Consider the following 16,343-nt stretch of genomic DNA (forward strand, 5'->3'; position numbering starts at 1 on the left):
ACGCGGTGCAAAACAAATTAAAAAGGGAATGCAACACGAGGACTTCCCAGGAGGTCACCCATCCTAGTACTACTCTCGCCCAAGCACGCTTAACTTCGGAGTTCTGATGGGATCCGGTGCTTTAGTGCTGGTATGATCGCATCCGACATGTTACCCCCGTCTTCGTCCCTTATGCTTGCCCCTCCCAGCTCCACTACACACACGATTGCACATTCCTTTGGCCGCTCCCGCTCAACTACGGAGACGAGTTTTACCACGGTTCAACCGCACCAGTGCCTATTTACCATGGTTTCGACCCCTTTCAGAACACGCTTGCCGCCGCTAGACGCGTGAATAATGAGCAGCGAGCTAAAACTTACCGTAAACGTGCAAAATAATAAAACGTGCTAAACATACGTCGCGCTCGTGCGTTTTGTTTTGCACGCGGTGCAAAACAAATTAAAAAGGGAATGCAACACGAGGACTTCCCAGGAGGTCACCCATCCTAGTACTACTCTCGCCCAAGCACGCTTAACTTCGGAGTTCTGATGGGATCCGGTGCTTTAGTGCTGGTATGATCGCATCCGACATGTTACCCCCGTCTTCGTCCCTTATGCTTGCCCCTCCCAGCTCCACTACACACACGATTGCACATTCCTTTGGCCGCTCCCGCTCAACTACGGAGACGAGTTTTACCACGGTTCAACCGCACCAGTGCCTATTTACCATGGTTTCGACCCCTTTCAGAACACGCTTGCCGCCGCTAGACGCGTGAATAATGAGCAGCGAGCTAAAACTTACCGTAAACGTGCAAAATAATAAAACGTGCTAAACATACGTCGCGCTCGTGCGTTTTGTTTTGCACGCGGTGCAAAACAAATTAAAAAGGGAATGCAACACGAGGACTTCCCAGGAGGTCACCCATCCTAGTACTACTCTCGCCCAAGCACGCTTAACTTCGGAGTTCTGATGGGATCCGGTGCTTTAGTGCTGGTATGATCGCATCCGACATGTTACCCCCGTCTTCGTCCCTTATGCTTGCCCCTCCCAGCTCCACTACACACACGATTGCACATTCCTTTGGCCGCTCCCGCTCAACTACGGAGACGAGTTTTACCACGGTTCAACCGCACCAGTGCCTATTTACCATGGTTTCGACCCCTTTCAGAACACGCTTGCCGCCGCTAGACGCGTGAATAATGAGCAGCGAGCTAAAACTTACCGTAAACGTGCAAAATAATAAAACGTGCTAAACATACGTCGCGCTCGTGCGTTTTGTTTTGCACGCGGTGCAAAACAAATTAAAAAGGGAATGCAACACGAGGACTTCCCAGGAGGTCACCCATCCTAGTACTACTCTCGCCCAAGCACGCTTAACTTCGGAGTTCTGATGGGATCCGGTGCTTTAGTGCTGGTATGATCGCATCCGACATGTTACCCCCGTCTTCGTCCCTTATGCTTGCCCCTCCCAGCTCCACTACACACACGATTGCACATTCCTTTGGCCGCTCCCGCTCAACTACGGAGACGAGTTTTACCACGGTTCAACCGCACCAGTGCCTATTTACCATGGTTTCGACCCCTTTCAGAACACGCTTGCCGCCGCTAGACGCGTGAATAATGAGCAGCGAGCTAAAACTTACCGTAAACGTGCAAAATAATAAAACGTGCTAAACATACGTCGCGCTCGTGCGTTTTGTTTTGCACGCGGTGCAAAACAAATTAAAAAGGGAATGCAACACGAGGACTTCCCAGGAGGTCACCCATCCTAGTACTACTCTCGCCCAAGCACGCTTAACTTCGGAGTTCTGATGGGATCCGGTGCTTTAGTGCTGGTATGATCGCATCCGACATGTTACCCCCGTCTTCGTCCCTTATGCTTGCCCCTCCCAGCTCCACTACACACACGATTGCACATTCCTTTGGCCGCTCCCGCTCAACTACGGAGACGAGTTTTACCACGGTTCAACCGCACCAGTGCCTATTTACCATGGTTTCGACCCCTTTCAGAACACGCTTGCCGCCGCTAGACGCGTGAATAATGAGCAGCGAGCTAAAACTTACCGTAAACGTGCAAAATAATAAAACGTGCTAAACATACGTCGCGCTCGTGCGTTTTGTTTTGCACGCGGTGCAAAACAAATTAAAAAGGGAATGCAACACGAGGACTTCCCAGGAGGTCACCCATCCTAGTACTACTCTCGCCCAAGCACGCTTAACTTCGGAGTTCTGATGGGATCCGGTGCTTTAGTGCTGGTATGATCGCATCCGACATGTTACCCCCGTCTTCGTCCCTTATGCTTGCCCCTCCCAGCTCCACTACACACACGATTGCACATTCCTTTGGCCGCTCCCGCTCAACTACGGAGACGAGTTTTACCACGGTTCAACCGCACCAGTGCCTATTTACCATGGTTTCGACCCCTTTCAGAACACGCTTGCCGCCGCTAGACGCGTGAATAATGAGCAGCGAGCTAAAACTTACCGTAAACGTGCAAAATAATAAAACGTGCTAAACATACGTCGCGCTCGTGCGTTTTGTTTTGCACGCGGTGCAAAACAAATTAAAAAGGGAATGCAACACGAGGACTTCCCAGGAGGTCACCCATCCTAGTACTACTCTCGCCCAAGCACGCTTAACTTCGGAGTTCTGATGGGATCCGGTGCTTTAGTGCTGGTATGATCGCATCCGACATGTTACCCCCGTCTTCGTCCCTTATGCTTGCCCCTCCCAGCTCCACTACACACACGATTGCACATTCCTTTGGCCGCTCCCGCTCAACTACGGAGACGAGTTTTACCACGGTTCAACCGCACCAGTGCCTATTTACCATGGTTTCGACCCCTTTCAGAACACGCTTGCCGCCGCTAGACGCGTGAATAATGAGCAGCGAGCTAAAACTTACCGTAAACGTGCAAAATAATAAAACGTGCTAAACATACGTCGCGCTCGTGCGTTTTGTTTTGCACGCGGTGCAAAACAAATTAAAAAGGGAATGCAACACGAGGACTTCCCAGGAGGTCACCCATCCTAGTACTACTCTCGCCCAAGCACGCTTAACTTCGGAGTTCTGATGGGATCCGGTGCTTTAGTGCTGGTATGATCGCATCCGACATGTTACCCCCGTCTTCGTCCCTTATGCTTGCCCCTCCCAGCTCCACTACACACACGATTGCACATTCCTTTGGCCGCTCCCGCTCAACTACGGAGACGAGTTTTACCACGGTTCAACCGCACCAGTGCCTATTTACCATGGTTTCGACCCCTTTCAGAACACGCTTGCCGCCGCTAGACGCGTGAATAATGAGCAGCGAGCTAAAACTTACCGTAAACGTGCAAAATAATAAAACGTGCTAAACATACGTCGCGCTCGTGCGTTTTGTTTTGCACGCGGTGCAAAACAAATTAAAAAGGGAATGCAACACGAGGACTTCCCAGGAGGTCACCCATCCTAGTACTACTCTCGCCCAAGCACGCTTAACTTCGGAGTTCTGATGGGATCCGGTGCTTTAGTGCTGGTATGATCGCATCCGACATGTTACCCCCGTCTTCGTCCCTTATGCTTGCCCCTCCCAGCTCCACTACACACACGATTGCACATTCCTTTGGCCGCTCCCGCTCAACTACGGAGACGAGTTTTACCACGGTTCAACCGCACCAGTGCCTATTTACCATGGTTTCGACCCCTTTCAGAACACGCTTGCCGCCGCTAGACGCGTGAATAATGAGCAGCGAGCTAAAACTTACCGTAAACGTGCAAAATAATAAAACGTGCTAAACATACGTCGCGCTCGTGCGTTTTGTTTTGCACGCGGTGCAAAACAAATTAAAAAGGGAATGCAACACGAGGACTTCCCAGGAGGTCACCCATCCTAGTACTACTCTCGCCCAAGCACGCTTAACTTCGGAGTTCTGATGGGATCCGGTGCTTTAGTGCTGGTATGATCGCATCCGACATGTTACCCCCGTCTTCGTCCCTTATGCTTGCCCCTCCCAGCTCCACTACACACACGATTGCACATTCCTTTGGCCGCTCCCGCTCAACTACGGAGACGAGTTTTACCACGGTTCAACCGCACCAGTGCCTATTTACCATGGTTTCGACCCCTTTCAGAACACGCTTGCCGCCGCTAGACGCGTGAATAATGAGCAGCGAGCTAAAACTTACCGTAAACGTGCAAAATAATAAAACGTGCTAAACATACGTCGCGCTCGTGCGTTTTGTTTTGCACGCGGTGCAAAACAAATTAAAAAGGGAATGCAACACGAGGACTTCCCAGGAGGTCACCCATCCTAGTACTACTCTCGCCCAAGCACGCTTAACTTCGGAGTTCTGATGGGATCCGGTGCTTTAGTGCTGGTATGATCGCATCCGACATGTTACCCCCGTCTTCGTCCCTTATGCTTGCCCCTCCCAGCTCCACTACACACACGATTGCACATTCCTTTGGCCGCTCCCGCTCAACTACGGAGACGAGTTTTACCACGGTTCAACCGCACCAGTGCCTATTTACCATGGTTTCGACCCCTTTCAGAACACGCTTGCCGCCGCTAGACGCGTGAATAATGAGCAGCGAGCTAAAACTTACCGTAAACGTGCAAAATAATAAAACGTGCTAAACATACGTCGCGCTCGTGCGTTTTGTTTTGCACGCGGTGCAAAACAAATTAAAAAGGGAATGCAACACGAGGACTTCCCAGGAGGTCACCCATCCTAGTACTACTCTCGCCCAAGCACGCTTAACTTCGGAGTTCTGATGGGATCCGGTGCTTTAGTGCTGGTATGATCGCATCCGACATGTTACCCCCGTCTTCGTCCCTTATGCTTGCCCCTCCCAGCTCCACTACACACACGATTGCACATTCCTTTGGCCGCTCCCGCTCAACTACGGAGACGAGTTTTACCACGGTTCAACCGCACCAGTGCCTATTTACCATGGTTTCGACCCCTTTCAGAACACGCTTGCCGCCGCTAGACGCGTGAATAATGAGCAGCGAGCTAAAACTTACCGTAAACGTGCAAAATAATAAAACGTGCTAAACATACGTCGCGCTCGTGCGTTTTGTTTTGCACGCGGTGCAAAACAAATTAAAAAGGGAATGCAACACGAGGACTTCCCAGGAGGTCACCCATCCTAGTACTACTCTCGCCCAAGCACGCTTAACTTCGGAGTTCTGATGGGATCCGGTGCTTTAGTGCTGGTATGATCGCATCCGACATGTTACCCCCGTCTTCGTCCCTTATGCTTGCCCCTCCCAGCTCCACTACACACACGATTGCACATTCCTTTGGCCGCTCCCGCTCAACTACGGAGACGAGTTTTACCACGGTTCAACCGCACCAGTGCCTATTTACCATGGTTTCGACCCCTTTCAGAACACGCTTGCCGCCGCTAGACGCGTGAATAATGAGCAGCGAGCTAAAACTTACCGTAAACGTGCAAAATAATAAAACGTGCTAAACATACGTCGCGCTCGTGCGTTTTGTTTTGCACGCGGTGCAAAACAAATTAAAAAGGGAATGCAACACGAGGACTTCCCAGGAGGTCACCCATCCTAGTACTACTCTCGCCCAAGCACGCTTAACTTCGGAGTTCTGATGGGATCCGGTGCTTTAGTGCTGGTATGATCGCATCCGACATGTTACCCCCGTCTTCGTCCCTTATGCTTGCCCCTCCCAGCTCCACTACACACACGATTGCACATTCCTTTGGCCGCTCCCGCTCAACTACGGAGACGAGTTTTACCACGGTTCAACCGCACCAGTGCCTATTTACCATGGTTTCGACCCCTTTCAGAACACGCTTGCCGCCGCTAGACGCGTGAATAATGAGCAGCGAGCTAAAACTTACCGTAAACGTGCAAAATAATAAAACGTGCTAAACATACGTCGCGCTCGTGCGTTTTGTTTTGCACGCGGTGCAAAACAAATTAAAAAGGGAATGCAACACGAGGACTTCCCAGGAGGTCACCCATCCTAGTACTACTCTCGCCCAAGCACGCTTAACTTCGGAGTTCTGATGGGATCCGGTGCTTTAGTGCTGGTATGATCGCATCCGACATGTTACCCCCGTCTTCGTCCCTTATGCTTGCCCCTCCCAGCTCCACTACACACACGATTGCACATTCCTTTGGCCGCTCCCGCTCAACTACGGAGACGAGTTTTACCACGGTTCAACCGCACCAGTGCCTATTTACCATGGTTTCGACCCCTTTCAGAACACGCTTGCCGCCGCTAGACGCGTGAATAATGAGCAGCGAGCTAAAACTTACCGTAAACGTGCAAAATAATAAAACGTGCTAAACATACGTCGCGCTCGTGCGTTTTGTTTTGCACGCGGTGCAAAACAAATTAAAAAGGGAATGCAACACGAGGACTTCCCAGGAGGTCACCCATCCTAGTACTACTCTCGCCCAAGCACGCTTAACTTCGGAGTTCTGATGGGATCCGGTGCTTTAGTGCTGGTATGATCGCATCCGACATGTTACCCCCGTCTTCGTCCCTTATGCTTGCCCCTCCCAGCTCCACTACACACACGATTGCACATTCCTTTGGCCGCTCCCGCTCAACTACGGAGACGAGTTTTACCACGGTTCAACCGCACCAGTGCCTATTTACCATGGTTTCGACCCCTTTCAGAACACGCTTGCCGCCGCTAGACGCGTGAATAATGAGCAGCGAGCTAAAACTTACCGTAAACGTGCAAAATAATAAAACGTGCTAAACATACGTCGCGCTCGTGCGTTTTGTTTTGCACGCGGTGCAAAACAAATTAAAAAGGGAATGCAACACGAGGACTTCCCAGGAGGTCACCCATCCTAGTACTACTCTCGCCCAAGCACGCTTAACTTCGGAGTTCTGATGGGATCCGGTGCTTTAGTGCTGGTATGATCGCATCCGACATGTTACCCCCGTCTTCGTCCCTTATGCTTGCCCCTCCCAGCTCCACTACACACACGATTGCACATTCCTTTGGCCGCTCCCGCTCAACTACGGAGACGAGTTTTACCACGGTTCAACCGCACCAGTGCCTATTTACCATGGTTTCGACCCCTTTCAGAACACGCTTGCCGCCGCTAGACGCGTGAATAATGAGCAGCGAGCTAAAACTTACCGTAAACGTGCAAAATAATAAAACGTGCTAAACATACGTCGCGCTCGTGCGTTTTGTTTTGCACGCGGTGCAAAACAAATTAAAAAGGGAATGCAACACGAGGACTTCCCAGGAGGTCACCCATCCTAGTACTACTCTCGCCCAAGCACGCTTAACTTCGGAGTTCTGATGGGATCCGGTGCTTTAGTGCTGGTATGATCGCATCCGACATGTTACCCCCGTCTTCGTCCCTTATGCTTGCCCCTCCCAGCTCCACTACACACACGATTGCACATTCCTTTGGCCGCTCCCGCTCAACTACGGAGACGAGTTTTACCACGGTTCAACCGCACCAGTGCCTATTTACCATGGTTTCGACCCCTTTCAGAACACGCTTGCCGCCGCTAGACGCGTGAATAATGAGCAGCGAGCTAAAACTTACCGTAAACGTGCAAAATAATAAAACGTGCTAAACATACGTCGCGCTCGTGCGTTTTGTTTTGCACGCGGTGCAAAACAAATTAAAAAGGGAATGCAACACGAGGACTTCCCAGGAGGTCACCCATCCTAGTACTACTCTCGCCCAAGCACGCTTAACTTCGGAGTTCTGATGGGATCCGGTGCTTTAGTGCTGGTATGATCGCATCCGACATGTTACCCCCGTCTTCGTCCCTTATGCTTGCCCCTCCCAGCTCCACTACACACACGATTGCACATTCCTTTGGCCGCTCCCGCTCAACTACGGAGACGAGTTTTACCACGGTTCAACCGCACCAGTGCCTATTTACCATGGTTTCGACCCCTTTCAGAACACGCTTGCCGCCGCTAGACGCGTGAATAATGAGCAGCGAGCTAAAACTTACCGTAAACGTGCAAAATAATAAAACGTGCTAAACATACGTCGCGCTCGTGCGTTTTGTTTTGCACGCGGTGCAAAACAAATTAAAAAGGGAATGCAACACGAGGACTTCCCAGGAGGTCACCCATCCTAGTACTACTCTCGCCCAAGCACGCTTAACTTCGGAGTTCTGATGGGATCCGGTGCTTTAGTGCTGGTATGATCGCATCCGACATGTTACCCCCGTCTTCGTCCCTTATGCTTGCCCCTCCCAGCTCCACTACACACACGATTGCACATTCCTTTGGCCGCTCCCGCTCAACTACGGAGACGAGTTTTACCACGGTTCAACCGCACCAGTGCCTATTTACCATGGTTTCGACCCCTTTCAGAACACGCTTGCCGCCGCTAGACGCGTGAATAATGAGCAGCGAGCTAAAACTTACCGTAAACGTGCAAAATAATAAAACGTGCTAAACATACGTCGCGCTCGTGCGTTTTGTTTTGCACGCGGTGCAAAACAAATTAAAAAGGGAATGCAACACGAGGACTTCCCAGGAGGTCACCCATCCTAGTACTACTCTCGCCCAAGCACGCTTAACTTCGGAGTTCTGATGGGATCCGGTGCTTTAGTGCTGGTATGATCGCATCCGACATGTTACCCCCGTCTTCGTCCCTTATGCTTGCCCCTCCCAGCTCCACTACACACACGATTGCACATTCCTTTGGCCGCTCCCGCTCAACTACGGAGACGAGTTTTACCACGGTTCAACCGCACCAGTGCCTATTTACCATGGTTTCGACCCCTTTCAGAACACGCTTGCCGCCGCTAGACGCGTGAATAATGAGCAGCGAGCTAAAACTTACCGTAAACGTGCAAAATAATAAAACGTGCTAAACATACGTCGCGCTCGTGCGTTTTGTTTTGCACGCGGTGCAAAACAAATTAAAAAGGGAATGCAACACGAGGACTTCCCAGGAGGTCACCCATCCTAGTACTACTCTCGCCCAAGCACGCTTAACTTCGGAGTTCTGATGGGATCCGGTGCTTTAGTGCTGGTATGATCGCATCCGACATGTTACCCCCGTCTTCGTCCCTTATGCTTGCCCCTCCCAGCTCCACTACACACACGATTGCACATTCCTTTGGCCGCTCCCGCTCAACTACGGAGACGAGTTTTACCACGGTTCAACCGCACCAGTGCCTATTTACCATGGTTTCGACCCCTTTCAGAACACGCTTGCCGCCGCTAGACGCGTGAATAATGAGCAGCGAGCTAAAACTTACCGTAAACGTGCAAAATAATAAAACGTGCTAAACATACGTCGCGCTCGTGCGTTTTGTTTTGCACGCGGTGCAAAACAAATTAAAAAGGGAATGCAACACGAGGACTTCCCAGGAGGTCACCCATCCTAGTACTACTCTCGCCCAAGCACGCTTAACTTCGGAGTTCTGATGGGATCCGGTGCTTTAGTGCTGGTATGATCGCATCCGACATGTTACCCCCGTCTTCGTCCCTTATGCTTGCCCCTCCCAGCTCCACTACACACACGATTGCACATTCCTTTGGCCGCTCCCGCTCAACTACGGAGACGAGTTTTACCACGGTTCAACCGCACCAGTGCCTATTTACCATGGTTTCGACCCCTTTCAGAACACGCTTGCCGCCGCTAGACGCGTGAATAATGAGCAGCGAGCTAAAACTTACCGTAAACGTGCAAAATAATAAAACGTGCTAAACATACGTCGCGCTCGTGCGTTTTGTTTTGCACGCGGTGCAAAACAAATTAAAAAGGGAATGCAACACGAGGACTTCCCAGGAGGTCACCCATCCTAGTACTACTCTCGCCCAAGCACGCTTAACTTCGGAGTTCTGATGGGATCCGGTGCTTTAGTGCTGGTATGATCGCATCCGACATGTTACCCCCGTCTTCGTCCCTTATGCTTGCCCCTCCCAGCTCCACTACACACACGATTGCACATTCCTTTGGCCGCTCCCGCTCAACTACGGAGACGAGTTTTACCACGGTTCAACCGCACCAGTGCCTATTTACCATGGTTTCGACCCCTTTCAGAACACGCTTGCCGCCGCTAGACGCGTGAATAATGAGCAGCGAGCTAAAACTTACCGTAAACGTGCAAAATAATAAAACGTGCTAAACATACGTCGCGCTCGTGCGTTTTGTTTTGCACGCGGTGCAAAACAAATTAAAAAGGGAATGCAACACGAGGACTTCCCAGGAGGTCACCCATCCTAGTACTACTCTCGCCCAAGCACGCTTAACTTCGGAGTTCTGATGGGATCCGGTGCTTTAGTGCTGGTATGATCGCATCCGACATGTTACCCCCGTCTTCGTCCCTTATGCTTGCCCCTCCCAGCTCCACTACACACACGATTGCACATTCCTTTGGCCGCTCCCGCTCAACTACGGAGACGAGTTTTACCACGGTTCAACCGCACCAGTGCCTATTTACCATGGTTTCGACCCCTTTCAGAACACGCTTGCCGCCGCTAGACGCGTGAATAATGAGCAGCGAGCTAAAACTTACCGTAAACGTGCAAAATAATAAAACGTGCTAAACATACGTCGCGCTCGTGCGTTTTGTTTTGCACGCGGTGCAAAACAAATTAAAAAGGGAATGCAACACGAGGACTTCCCAGGAGGTCACCCATCCTAGTACTACTCTCGCCCAAGCACGCTTAACTTCGGAGTTCTGATGGGATCCGGTGCTTTAGTGCTGGTATGATCGCATCCGACATGTTACCCCCGTCTTCGTCCCTTATGCTTGCCCCTCCCAGCTCCACTACACACACGATTGCACATTCCTTTGGCCGCTCCCGCTCAACTACGGAGACGAGTTTTACCACGGTTCAACCGCACCAGTGCCTATTTACCATGGTTTCGACCCCTTTCAGAACACGCTTGCCGCCGCTAGACGCGTGAATAATGAGCAGCGAGCTAAAACTTACCGTAAACGTGCAAAATAATAAAACGTGCTAAACATACGTCGCGCTCGTGCGTTTTGTTTTGCACGCGGTGCAAAACAAATTAAAAAGGGAATGCAACACGAGGACTTCCCAGGAGGTCACCCATCCTAGTACTACTCTCGCCCAAGCACGCTTAACTTCGGAGTTCTGATGGGATCCGGTGCTTTAGTGCTGGTATGATCGCATCCGACATGTTACCCCCGTCTTCGTCCCTTATGCTTGCCCCTCCCAGCTCCACTACACACACGATTGCACATTCCTTTGGCCGCTCCCGCTCAACTACGGAGACGAGTTTTACCACGGTTCAACCGCACCAGTGCCTATTTACCATGGTTTCGACCCCTTTCAGAACACGCTTGCCGCCGCTAGACGCGTGAATAATGAGCAGCGAGCTAAAACTTACCGTAAACGTGCAAAATAATAAAACGTGCTAAACATACGTCGCGCTCGTGCGTTTTGTTTTGCACGCGGTGCAAAACAAATTAAAAAGGGAATGCAACACGAGGACTTCCCAGGAGGTCACCCATCCTAGTACTACTCTCGCCCAAGCACGCTTAACTTCGGAGTTCTGATGGGATCCGGTGCTTTAGTGCTGGTATGATCGCATCCGACATGTTACCCCCGTCTTCGTCCCTTATGCTTGCCCCTCCCAGCTCCACTACACACACGATTGCACATTCCTTTGGCCGCTCCCGCTCAACTACGGAGACGAGTTTTACCACGGTTCAACCGCACCAGTGCCTATTTACCATGGTTTCGACCCCTTTCAGAACACGCTTGCCGCCGCTAGACGCGTGAATAATGAGCAGCGAGCTAAAACTTACCGTAAACGTGCAAAATAATAAAACGTGCTAAACATACGTCGCGCTCGTGCGTTTTGTTTTGCACGCGGTGCAAAACAAATTAAAAAGGGAATGCAACACGAGGACTTCCCAGGAGGTCACCCATCCTAGTACTACTCTCGCCCAAGCACGCTTAACTTCGGAGTTCTGATGGGATCCGGTGCTTTAGTGCTGGTATGATCGCATCCGACATGTTACCCCCGTCTTCGTCCCTTATGCTTGCCCCTCCCAGCTCCACTACACACACGATTGCACATTCCTTTGGCCGCTCCCGCTCAACTACGGAGACGAGTTTTACCACGGTTCAACCGCACCAGTGCCTATTTACCATGGTTTCGACCCCTTTCAGAACACGCTTGCCGCCGCTAGACGCGTGAATAATGAGCAGCGAGCTAAAACTTACCGTAAACGTGCAAAATAATAAAACGTGCTAAACATACGTCGCGCTCGTGCGTTTTGTTTTGCACGCGGTGCAAAACAAATTAAAAAGGGAATGCAACACGAGGACTTCCCAGGAGGTCACCCATCCTAGTACTACTCTCGCCCAAGCACGCTTAACTTCGGAGTTCTGATGGGATCCGGTGCTTTAGTGCTGGTATGATCGCATCCGACATGTTACCCCCGTCTTCGTCCCTTATGCTTGCCCCTCCCAGCTCCACTACACACACGATTGCACATTCCTTTGGCCGCTCCCGCTCAACTACGGAGACGAGTTTTACCACGGTTCAACCGCACCAGTGCCTATTTACCATGGTTTCGACCCCTTTCAGAACACGCTTGCCGCCGCTAGACGCGTGAATAATGAGCAGCGAGCTAAAACTTACCGTAAACGTGCAAAATAATAAAACGTGCTAAACATACGTCGCGCTCGTGCGTTTTGTTTTGCACGCGGTGCAAAACAAATTAAAAAGGGAATGCAACACGAGGACTTCCCAGGAGGTCACCCATCCTAGTACTACTCTCGCCCAAGCACGCTTAACTTCGGAGTTCTGATGGGATCCGGTGCTTTAGTGCTGGTATGATCGCATCCGACATGTTACCCCCGTCTTCGTCCCTTATGCTTGCCCCTCCCAGCTCCACTACACACACGATTGCACATTCCTTTGGCCGCTCCCGCTCAACTACGGAGACGAGTTTTACCACGGTTCAACCGCACCAGTGCCTATTTACCATGGTTTCGACCCCTTTCAGAACACGCTTGCCGCCGCTAGACGCGTGAATAATGAGCAGCGAGCTAAAACTTACCGTAAACGTGCAAAATAATAAAACGTGCTAAACATACGTCGCGCTCGTGCGTTTTGTTTTGCACGCGGTGCAAAACAAATTAAAAAGGGAATGCAACACGAGGACTTCCCAGGAGGTCACCCATCCTAGAACTACTCTCGCCCAAGCACGCTTAACTTCGGAGTTCTGATGGGATCCGGTGCTTTAGTGCTGGTATGATCGCATCCGACATGTTACCCCCGTCTTCGTCCCTTATGCTTGCCCCTCCCAGCTCCACTACACACACGATTGCACATTCCTTTGGCCGCTCCCGCTCAACTACGGAGACGAGTTTTACCACGGTTCAACCGCACCAGTGCCTATTTACCATGGTTTCGACCCCTTTCAGAACACGCTTGCCGCCGCTAGACGCGTGAATAATGAGCAGCGAGCTAAAACTTACCGTAAACGTGCAAAATAATAAAACGTGCTAAACATACGTCGCGCTCGTGCGTTTTGTTTTGCACGCGGTGCAAAACAAATTAAAAAGGGAATGCAACACGAGGACTTCCCAGGAGGTCACCCATCCTAGTACTACTCTCGCCCAAGCACGCTTAACTTCGGAGTTCTGATGGGATCCGGTGCTTTAGTGCTGGTATGATCGCATCCGACATGTTACCCCCGTCTTCGTCCCTTATGCTTGCCCCTCCCAGCTCCACTACACACACGATTGCACATTCCTTTGGCCGCTCCCGCTCAACTACGGAGACGAGTTTTACCACGGTTCAACCGCACCAGTGCCTATTTACCATGGTTTCGACCCCTTTCAGAACACGCTTGCCGCCGCTAGACGCGTGAATAATGAGCAGCGAGCTAAAACTTACCGTAAACGTGCAAAATAATAAAACGTGCTAAACATACGTCGCGCTCGTGCGTTTTGTTTTGCACGCGGTGCAAAACAAATTAAAAAGGGAATGCAACACGAGGACTTCCCAGGAGGTCACCCATCCTAGTACTACTCTCGCCCAAGCACGCTTAACTTCGGAGTTCTGATGGGATCCGGTGCTTTAGTGCTGGTATGATCGCATCCGACATGTTACCCCCGTCTTCGTCCCTTATGCTTGCCCCTCCCAGCTCCACTACACACACGATTGCACATTCCTTTGGCCGCTCCCGCTCAACTACGGAGACGAGTTTTACCACGGTTCAACCGCACCAGTGCCTATTTACCATGGTTTCGACCCCTTTCAGAACACGCTTGCCGCCGCTAGACGCGTGAATAATGAGCAGCGAGCTAAAACTTACCGTAAACGTGCAAAATAATAAAACGTGCTAAACATACGTCGCGCTCGTGCGTTTTGTTTTGCACGCGGTGCAAAACAAATTAAAAAGGGAATGCAACACGAGGACTTCCCAGGAGGTCACCCATCCTAGTACTACTCTCGCCCAAGCACGCTTAACTTCGGAGTTCTGATGGGATCCGGTGCTTTAGTGCTGGTATGATCGCATCCGACATGTTACCCCCGTCTTCGTCCCTTATGCTTGCCCCTCCCAGCTCCACTACACACACGATTGCACATTCCTTTGGCCGCTCCCGCTCAACTACGGAGACGAGTTTTACCACGGTTCAACCGCACCAGTGCCTATTTACCATGGTTTCGACCCCTTTCAGAACACGCTTGCCGCCGCTAGACGCGTGAATAATGAGCAGCGAGCTAAAACTTACCGTAAACGTGCAAAATAATAAAACGTGCTAAACATACGTCGCGCTCGTGCGTTTTGTTTTGCACGCGGTGCAAAACAAATTAAAAAGGGAATGCAACACGAGGACTTCCCAGGAGGTCACCCATCCTAGTACTACTCTCGCCCAAGCACGCTTAACTTCGGAGTTCTGATGGGATCCGGTGCTTTAGTGCTGGTATGATCGCATCCGACATGTTACCCCCGTCTTCGTCCCTTATGCTTGCCCCTCCCAGCTCCACTACACACACGATTGCACATTCCTTTGGCCGCTCCCGCTCAACTACGGAGACGAGTTTTACCACGGTTCAACCGCACCAGTGCCTATTTACCATGGTTTCGACCCCTTTCAGAACACGCTTGCCGCCGCTAGACGCGTGAATAATGAGCAGCGAGCTAAAACTTACCGTAAACGTGCAAAATAATAAAACGTGCTAAACATACGTCGCGCTCGTGCGTTTTGTTTTGCACGCGGTGCAAAACAAATTAAAAAGGGAATGCAACACGAGGACTTCCCAGGAGGTCACCCATCCTAGTACTACTCTCGCCCAAGCACGCTTAACTTCGGAGTTCTGATGGGATCCGGTGCTTTAGTGCTGGTATGATCGCATCCGACATGTTACCCCCGTCTTCGTCCCTTATGCTTGCCCCTCCCAGCTCCACTACACACACGATTGCACATTCCTTTGGCCGCTCCCGCTCAACTACGGAGACGAGTTTTACCACGGTTCAACCGCACCAGTGCCTATTTACCATGGTTTCGACCCCTTTCAGAACACGCTTGCCGCCGCTAGACGCGTGAATAATGAGCAGCGAGCTAAAACTTACCGTAAACGTGCAAAATAATAAAACGTGCTAAACATACGTCGCGCTCGTGCGTTTTGTTTTGCACGCGGTGCAAAACAAATTAAAAAGGGAATGCAACACGAGGACTTCCCAGGAGGTCACCCATCCTAGTACTACTCTCGCCCAAGCACGCTTAACTTCGGAGTTCTGATGGGATCCGGTGCTTTAGTGCTGGTATGATCGCATCCGACATGTTACCCCCGTCTTCGTCCCTTATGCTTGCCCCTCCCAGCTCCACTACACACACGATTGCACATTCCTTTGGCCGCTCCCGCTCAACTACGGAGACGAGTTTTACCACGGTTCAACCGCACCAGTGCCTATTTACCATGGTTTCGACCCCTTTCAGAACACGCTTGCCGCCGCTAGACGCGTGAATAATGAGCAGCGAGCTAAAACTTACCGTAAACGTGCAAAATAATAAAACGTGCTAAACATACGTCGCGCTCGTGCGTTTTGTTTTGCACGCGGTGCAAAACAAATTAAAAAGGGAATGCAACACGAGGACTTCCCAGGAGGTCACCCATCCTAGTACTACTCTCGCCCAAGCACGCTTAACTTCGGAGTTCTGATGGGATCCGGTGCTTTAGTGCTGGTATGATCGCATCCGACATGTTACCCCCGTCTTCGTCCCTTATGCTTGCCCCTCCCAGCTCCACTACACACACGATTGCACATTCCTTTGGCCGCTCCCGCTCAACTACGGAGACGAGTTTTACCACGGTTCAACCGCACCAGTGCCTATTTACCATGGTTTCGACCCCTTTCAGAACACGCTTGCCGCCGCTAGACGCGTGAATAATGAGCAGC

The 16,343-nt window shown here is 51.1% G+C and overlaps 39 non-coding genes across 39 annotated transcripts; all 39 read right to left on the bottom strand.

Moving 5' to 3' along the window:
• Positions 1-25: 25 nt before the first annotated feature.
• LOC141037344 (5S ribosomal RNA) lies at positions 26-144 on the bottom strand. Its single transcript, XR_012198704.1, has one exon. It is a non-coding gene; the product is annotated as a 5S ribosomal RNA (ribosomal RNA).
• Positions 145-446: 302 nt separating this feature from the next.
• On the bottom strand, positions 447-565 carry LOC141037345 (5S ribosomal RNA). The gene has a single exon (XR_012198705.1). It is a non-coding gene; the product is annotated as a 5S ribosomal RNA (ribosomal RNA).
• A 302-nt stretch (positions 566-867) lies between these two features.
• Positions 868-986, bottom strand: LOC141037346 (5S ribosomal RNA). The gene has a single exon (XR_012198706.1). It is a non-coding gene; the product is annotated as a 5S ribosomal RNA (ribosomal RNA).
• A 302-nt stretch (positions 987-1,288) lies between these two features.
• On the bottom strand, positions 1,289-1,407 carry LOC141037347 (5S ribosomal RNA). The gene has a single exon (XR_012198707.1). It is a non-coding gene; the product is annotated as a 5S ribosomal RNA (ribosomal RNA).
• A 302-nt stretch (positions 1,408-1,709) lies between these two features.
• LOC141037348 (5S ribosomal RNA) lies at positions 1,710-1,828 on the bottom strand. The gene has a single exon (XR_012198708.1). It is a non-coding gene; the product is annotated as a 5S ribosomal RNA (ribosomal RNA).
• A 302-nt stretch (positions 1,829-2,130) lies between these two features.
• On the bottom strand, positions 2,131-2,249 carry LOC141037349 (5S ribosomal RNA). Its single transcript, XR_012198709.1, has one exon. It is a non-coding gene; the product is annotated as a 5S ribosomal RNA (ribosomal RNA).
• Positions 2,250-2,551: 302 nt separating this feature from the next.
• LOC141037350 (5S ribosomal RNA) lies at positions 2,552-2,670 on the bottom strand. The gene has a single exon (XR_012198710.1). It is a non-coding gene; the product is annotated as a 5S ribosomal RNA (ribosomal RNA).
• Positions 2,671-2,972: 302 nt separating this feature from the next.
• LOC141037352 (5S ribosomal RNA) lies at positions 2,973-3,091 on the bottom strand. Its single transcript, XR_012198712.1, has one exon. It is a non-coding gene; the product is annotated as a 5S ribosomal RNA (ribosomal RNA).
• A 302-nt stretch (positions 3,092-3,393) lies between these two features.
• Positions 3,394-3,512, bottom strand: LOC141037353 (5S ribosomal RNA). Its single transcript, XR_012198713.1, has one exon. It is a non-coding gene; the product is annotated as a 5S ribosomal RNA (ribosomal RNA).
• Positions 3,513-3,814: 302 nt separating this feature from the next.
• LOC141037354 (5S ribosomal RNA) lies at positions 3,815-3,933 on the bottom strand. Its single transcript, XR_012198714.1, has one exon. It is a non-coding gene; the product is annotated as a 5S ribosomal RNA (ribosomal RNA).
• Positions 3,934-4,235: 302 nt separating this feature from the next.
• Positions 4,236-4,354, bottom strand: LOC141037355 (5S ribosomal RNA). Its single transcript, XR_012198715.1, has one exon. It is a non-coding gene; the product is annotated as a 5S ribosomal RNA (ribosomal RNA).
• A 302-nt stretch (positions 4,355-4,656) lies between these two features.
• On the bottom strand, positions 4,657-4,775 carry LOC141037356 (5S ribosomal RNA). Its single transcript, XR_012198716.1, has one exon. It is a non-coding gene; the product is annotated as a 5S ribosomal RNA (ribosomal RNA).
• Positions 4,776-5,077: 302 nt separating this feature from the next.
• On the bottom strand, positions 5,078-5,196 carry LOC141037357 (5S ribosomal RNA). Its single transcript, XR_012198717.1, has one exon. It is a non-coding gene; the product is annotated as a 5S ribosomal RNA (ribosomal RNA).
• A 302-nt stretch (positions 5,197-5,498) lies between these two features.
• Positions 5,499-5,617, bottom strand: LOC141037358 (5S ribosomal RNA). Its single transcript, XR_012198718.1, has one exon. It is a non-coding gene; the product is annotated as a 5S ribosomal RNA (ribosomal RNA).
• A 302-nt stretch (positions 5,618-5,919) lies between these two features.
• Positions 5,920-6,038, bottom strand: LOC141037359 (5S ribosomal RNA). Its single transcript, XR_012198719.1, has one exon. It is a non-coding gene; the product is annotated as a 5S ribosomal RNA (ribosomal RNA).
• Positions 6,039-6,340: 302 nt separating this feature from the next.
• Positions 6,341-6,459, bottom strand: LOC141037360 (5S ribosomal RNA). The gene has a single exon (XR_012198720.1). It is a non-coding gene; the product is annotated as a 5S ribosomal RNA (ribosomal RNA).
• A 302-nt stretch (positions 6,460-6,761) lies between these two features.
• LOC141037361 (5S ribosomal RNA) lies at positions 6,762-6,880 on the bottom strand. Its single transcript, XR_012198721.1, has one exon. It is a non-coding gene; the product is annotated as a 5S ribosomal RNA (ribosomal RNA).
• A 302-nt stretch (positions 6,881-7,182) lies between these two features.
• LOC141037363 (5S ribosomal RNA) lies at positions 7,183-7,301 on the bottom strand. Its single transcript, XR_012198723.1, has one exon. It is a non-coding gene; the product is annotated as a 5S ribosomal RNA (ribosomal RNA).
• Positions 7,302-7,603: 302 nt separating this feature from the next.
• Positions 7,604-7,722, bottom strand: LOC141037364 (5S ribosomal RNA). The gene has a single exon (XR_012198724.1). It is a non-coding gene; the product is annotated as a 5S ribosomal RNA (ribosomal RNA).
• A 302-nt stretch (positions 7,723-8,024) lies between these two features.
• On the bottom strand, positions 8,025-8,143 carry LOC141037365 (5S ribosomal RNA). The gene has a single exon (XR_012198725.1). It is a non-coding gene; the product is annotated as a 5S ribosomal RNA (ribosomal RNA).
• Positions 8,144-8,445: 302 nt separating this feature from the next.
• Positions 8,446-8,564, bottom strand: LOC141037366 (5S ribosomal RNA). The gene has a single exon (XR_012198726.1). It is a non-coding gene; the product is annotated as a 5S ribosomal RNA (ribosomal RNA).
• Positions 8,565-8,866: 302 nt separating this feature from the next.
• Positions 8,867-8,985, bottom strand: LOC141037367 (5S ribosomal RNA). Its single transcript, XR_012198727.1, has one exon. It is a non-coding gene; the product is annotated as a 5S ribosomal RNA (ribosomal RNA).
• A 302-nt stretch (positions 8,986-9,287) lies between these two features.
• Positions 9,288-9,406, bottom strand: LOC141037299 (5S ribosomal RNA). Its single transcript, XR_012198662.1, has one exon. It is a non-coding gene; the product is annotated as a 5S ribosomal RNA (ribosomal RNA).
• Positions 9,407-9,708: 302 nt separating this feature from the next.
• On the bottom strand, positions 9,709-9,827 carry LOC141037300 (5S ribosomal RNA). Its single transcript, XR_012198663.1, has one exon. It is a non-coding gene; the product is annotated as a 5S ribosomal RNA (ribosomal RNA).
• Positions 9,828-10,129: 302 nt separating this feature from the next.
• Positions 10,130-10,248, bottom strand: LOC141037301 (5S ribosomal RNA). The gene has a single exon (XR_012198664.1). It is a non-coding gene; the product is annotated as a 5S ribosomal RNA (ribosomal RNA).
• Positions 10,249-10,550: 302 nt separating this feature from the next.
• On the bottom strand, positions 10,551-10,669 carry LOC141037302 (5S ribosomal RNA). The gene has a single exon (XR_012198665.1). It is a non-coding gene; the product is annotated as a 5S ribosomal RNA (ribosomal RNA).
• Positions 10,670-10,971: 302 nt separating this feature from the next.
• LOC141037303 (5S ribosomal RNA) lies at positions 10,972-11,090 on the bottom strand. Its single transcript, XR_012198666.1, has one exon. It is a non-coding gene; the product is annotated as a 5S ribosomal RNA (ribosomal RNA).
• Positions 11,091-11,392: 302 nt separating this feature from the next.
• On the bottom strand, positions 11,393-11,511 carry LOC141037305 (5S ribosomal RNA). The gene has a single exon (XR_012198668.1). It is a non-coding gene; the product is annotated as a 5S ribosomal RNA (ribosomal RNA).
• Positions 11,512-11,813: 302 nt separating this feature from the next.
• LOC141037306 (5S ribosomal RNA) lies at positions 11,814-11,932 on the bottom strand. Its single transcript, XR_012198669.1, has one exon. It is a non-coding gene; the product is annotated as a 5S ribosomal RNA (ribosomal RNA).
• Positions 11,933-12,234: 302 nt separating this feature from the next.
• On the bottom strand, positions 12,235-12,353 carry LOC141037307 (5S ribosomal RNA). Its single transcript, XR_012198670.1, has one exon. It is a non-coding gene; the product is annotated as a 5S ribosomal RNA (ribosomal RNA).
• Positions 12,354-12,655: 302 nt separating this feature from the next.
• LOC141037308 (5S ribosomal RNA) lies at positions 12,656-12,774 on the bottom strand. Its single transcript, XR_012198671.1, has one exon. It is a non-coding gene; the product is annotated as a 5S ribosomal RNA (ribosomal RNA).
• Positions 12,775-13,076: 302 nt separating this feature from the next.
• On the bottom strand, positions 13,077-13,195 carry LOC141037318 (5S ribosomal RNA). The gene has a single exon (XR_012198680.1). It is a non-coding gene; the product is annotated as a 5S ribosomal RNA (ribosomal RNA).
• Positions 13,196-13,497: 302 nt separating this feature from the next.
• LOC141037309 (5S ribosomal RNA) lies at positions 13,498-13,616 on the bottom strand. Its single transcript, XR_012198672.1, has one exon. It is a non-coding gene; the product is annotated as a 5S ribosomal RNA (ribosomal RNA).
• Positions 13,617-13,918: 302 nt separating this feature from the next.
• On the bottom strand, positions 13,919-14,037 carry LOC141037310 (5S ribosomal RNA). The gene has a single exon (XR_012198673.1). It is a non-coding gene; the product is annotated as a 5S ribosomal RNA (ribosomal RNA).
• Positions 14,038-14,339: 302 nt separating this feature from the next.
• On the bottom strand, positions 14,340-14,458 carry LOC141037312 (5S ribosomal RNA). Its single transcript, XR_012198674.1, has one exon. It is a non-coding gene; the product is annotated as a 5S ribosomal RNA (ribosomal RNA).
• Positions 14,459-14,760: 302 nt separating this feature from the next.
• Positions 14,761-14,879, bottom strand: LOC141037313 (5S ribosomal RNA). Its single transcript, XR_012198675.1, has one exon. It is a non-coding gene; the product is annotated as a 5S ribosomal RNA (ribosomal RNA).
• Positions 14,880-15,181: 302 nt separating this feature from the next.
• LOC141037314 (5S ribosomal RNA) lies at positions 15,182-15,300 on the bottom strand. Its single transcript, XR_012198676.1, has one exon. It is a non-coding gene; the product is annotated as a 5S ribosomal RNA (ribosomal RNA).
• A 302-nt stretch (positions 15,301-15,602) lies between these two features.
• LOC141037315 (5S ribosomal RNA) lies at positions 15,603-15,721 on the bottom strand. The gene has a single exon (XR_012198677.1). It is a non-coding gene; the product is annotated as a 5S ribosomal RNA (ribosomal RNA).
• A 302-nt stretch (positions 15,722-16,023) lies between these two features.
• Positions 16,024-16,142, bottom strand: LOC141037317 (5S ribosomal RNA). The gene has a single exon (XR_012198679.1). It is a non-coding gene; the product is annotated as a 5S ribosomal RNA (ribosomal RNA).
• Between the last annotated feature and the right edge of the window lie 201 nt (positions 16,143-16,343).

The sequence above is a fragment of the Aegilops tauschii genome, unplaced genomic scaffold (genome assembly GCF_002575655.3).
Source record: "Aegilops tauschii subsp. strangulata cultivar AL8/78 unplaced genomic scaffold, Aet v6.0 ptg001085l_obj, whole genome shotgun sequence".
Taxonomy (NCBI): domain Eukaryota; kingdom Viridiplantae; phylum Streptophyta; class Magnoliopsida; order Poales; family Poaceae; genus Aegilops; species Aegilops tauschii.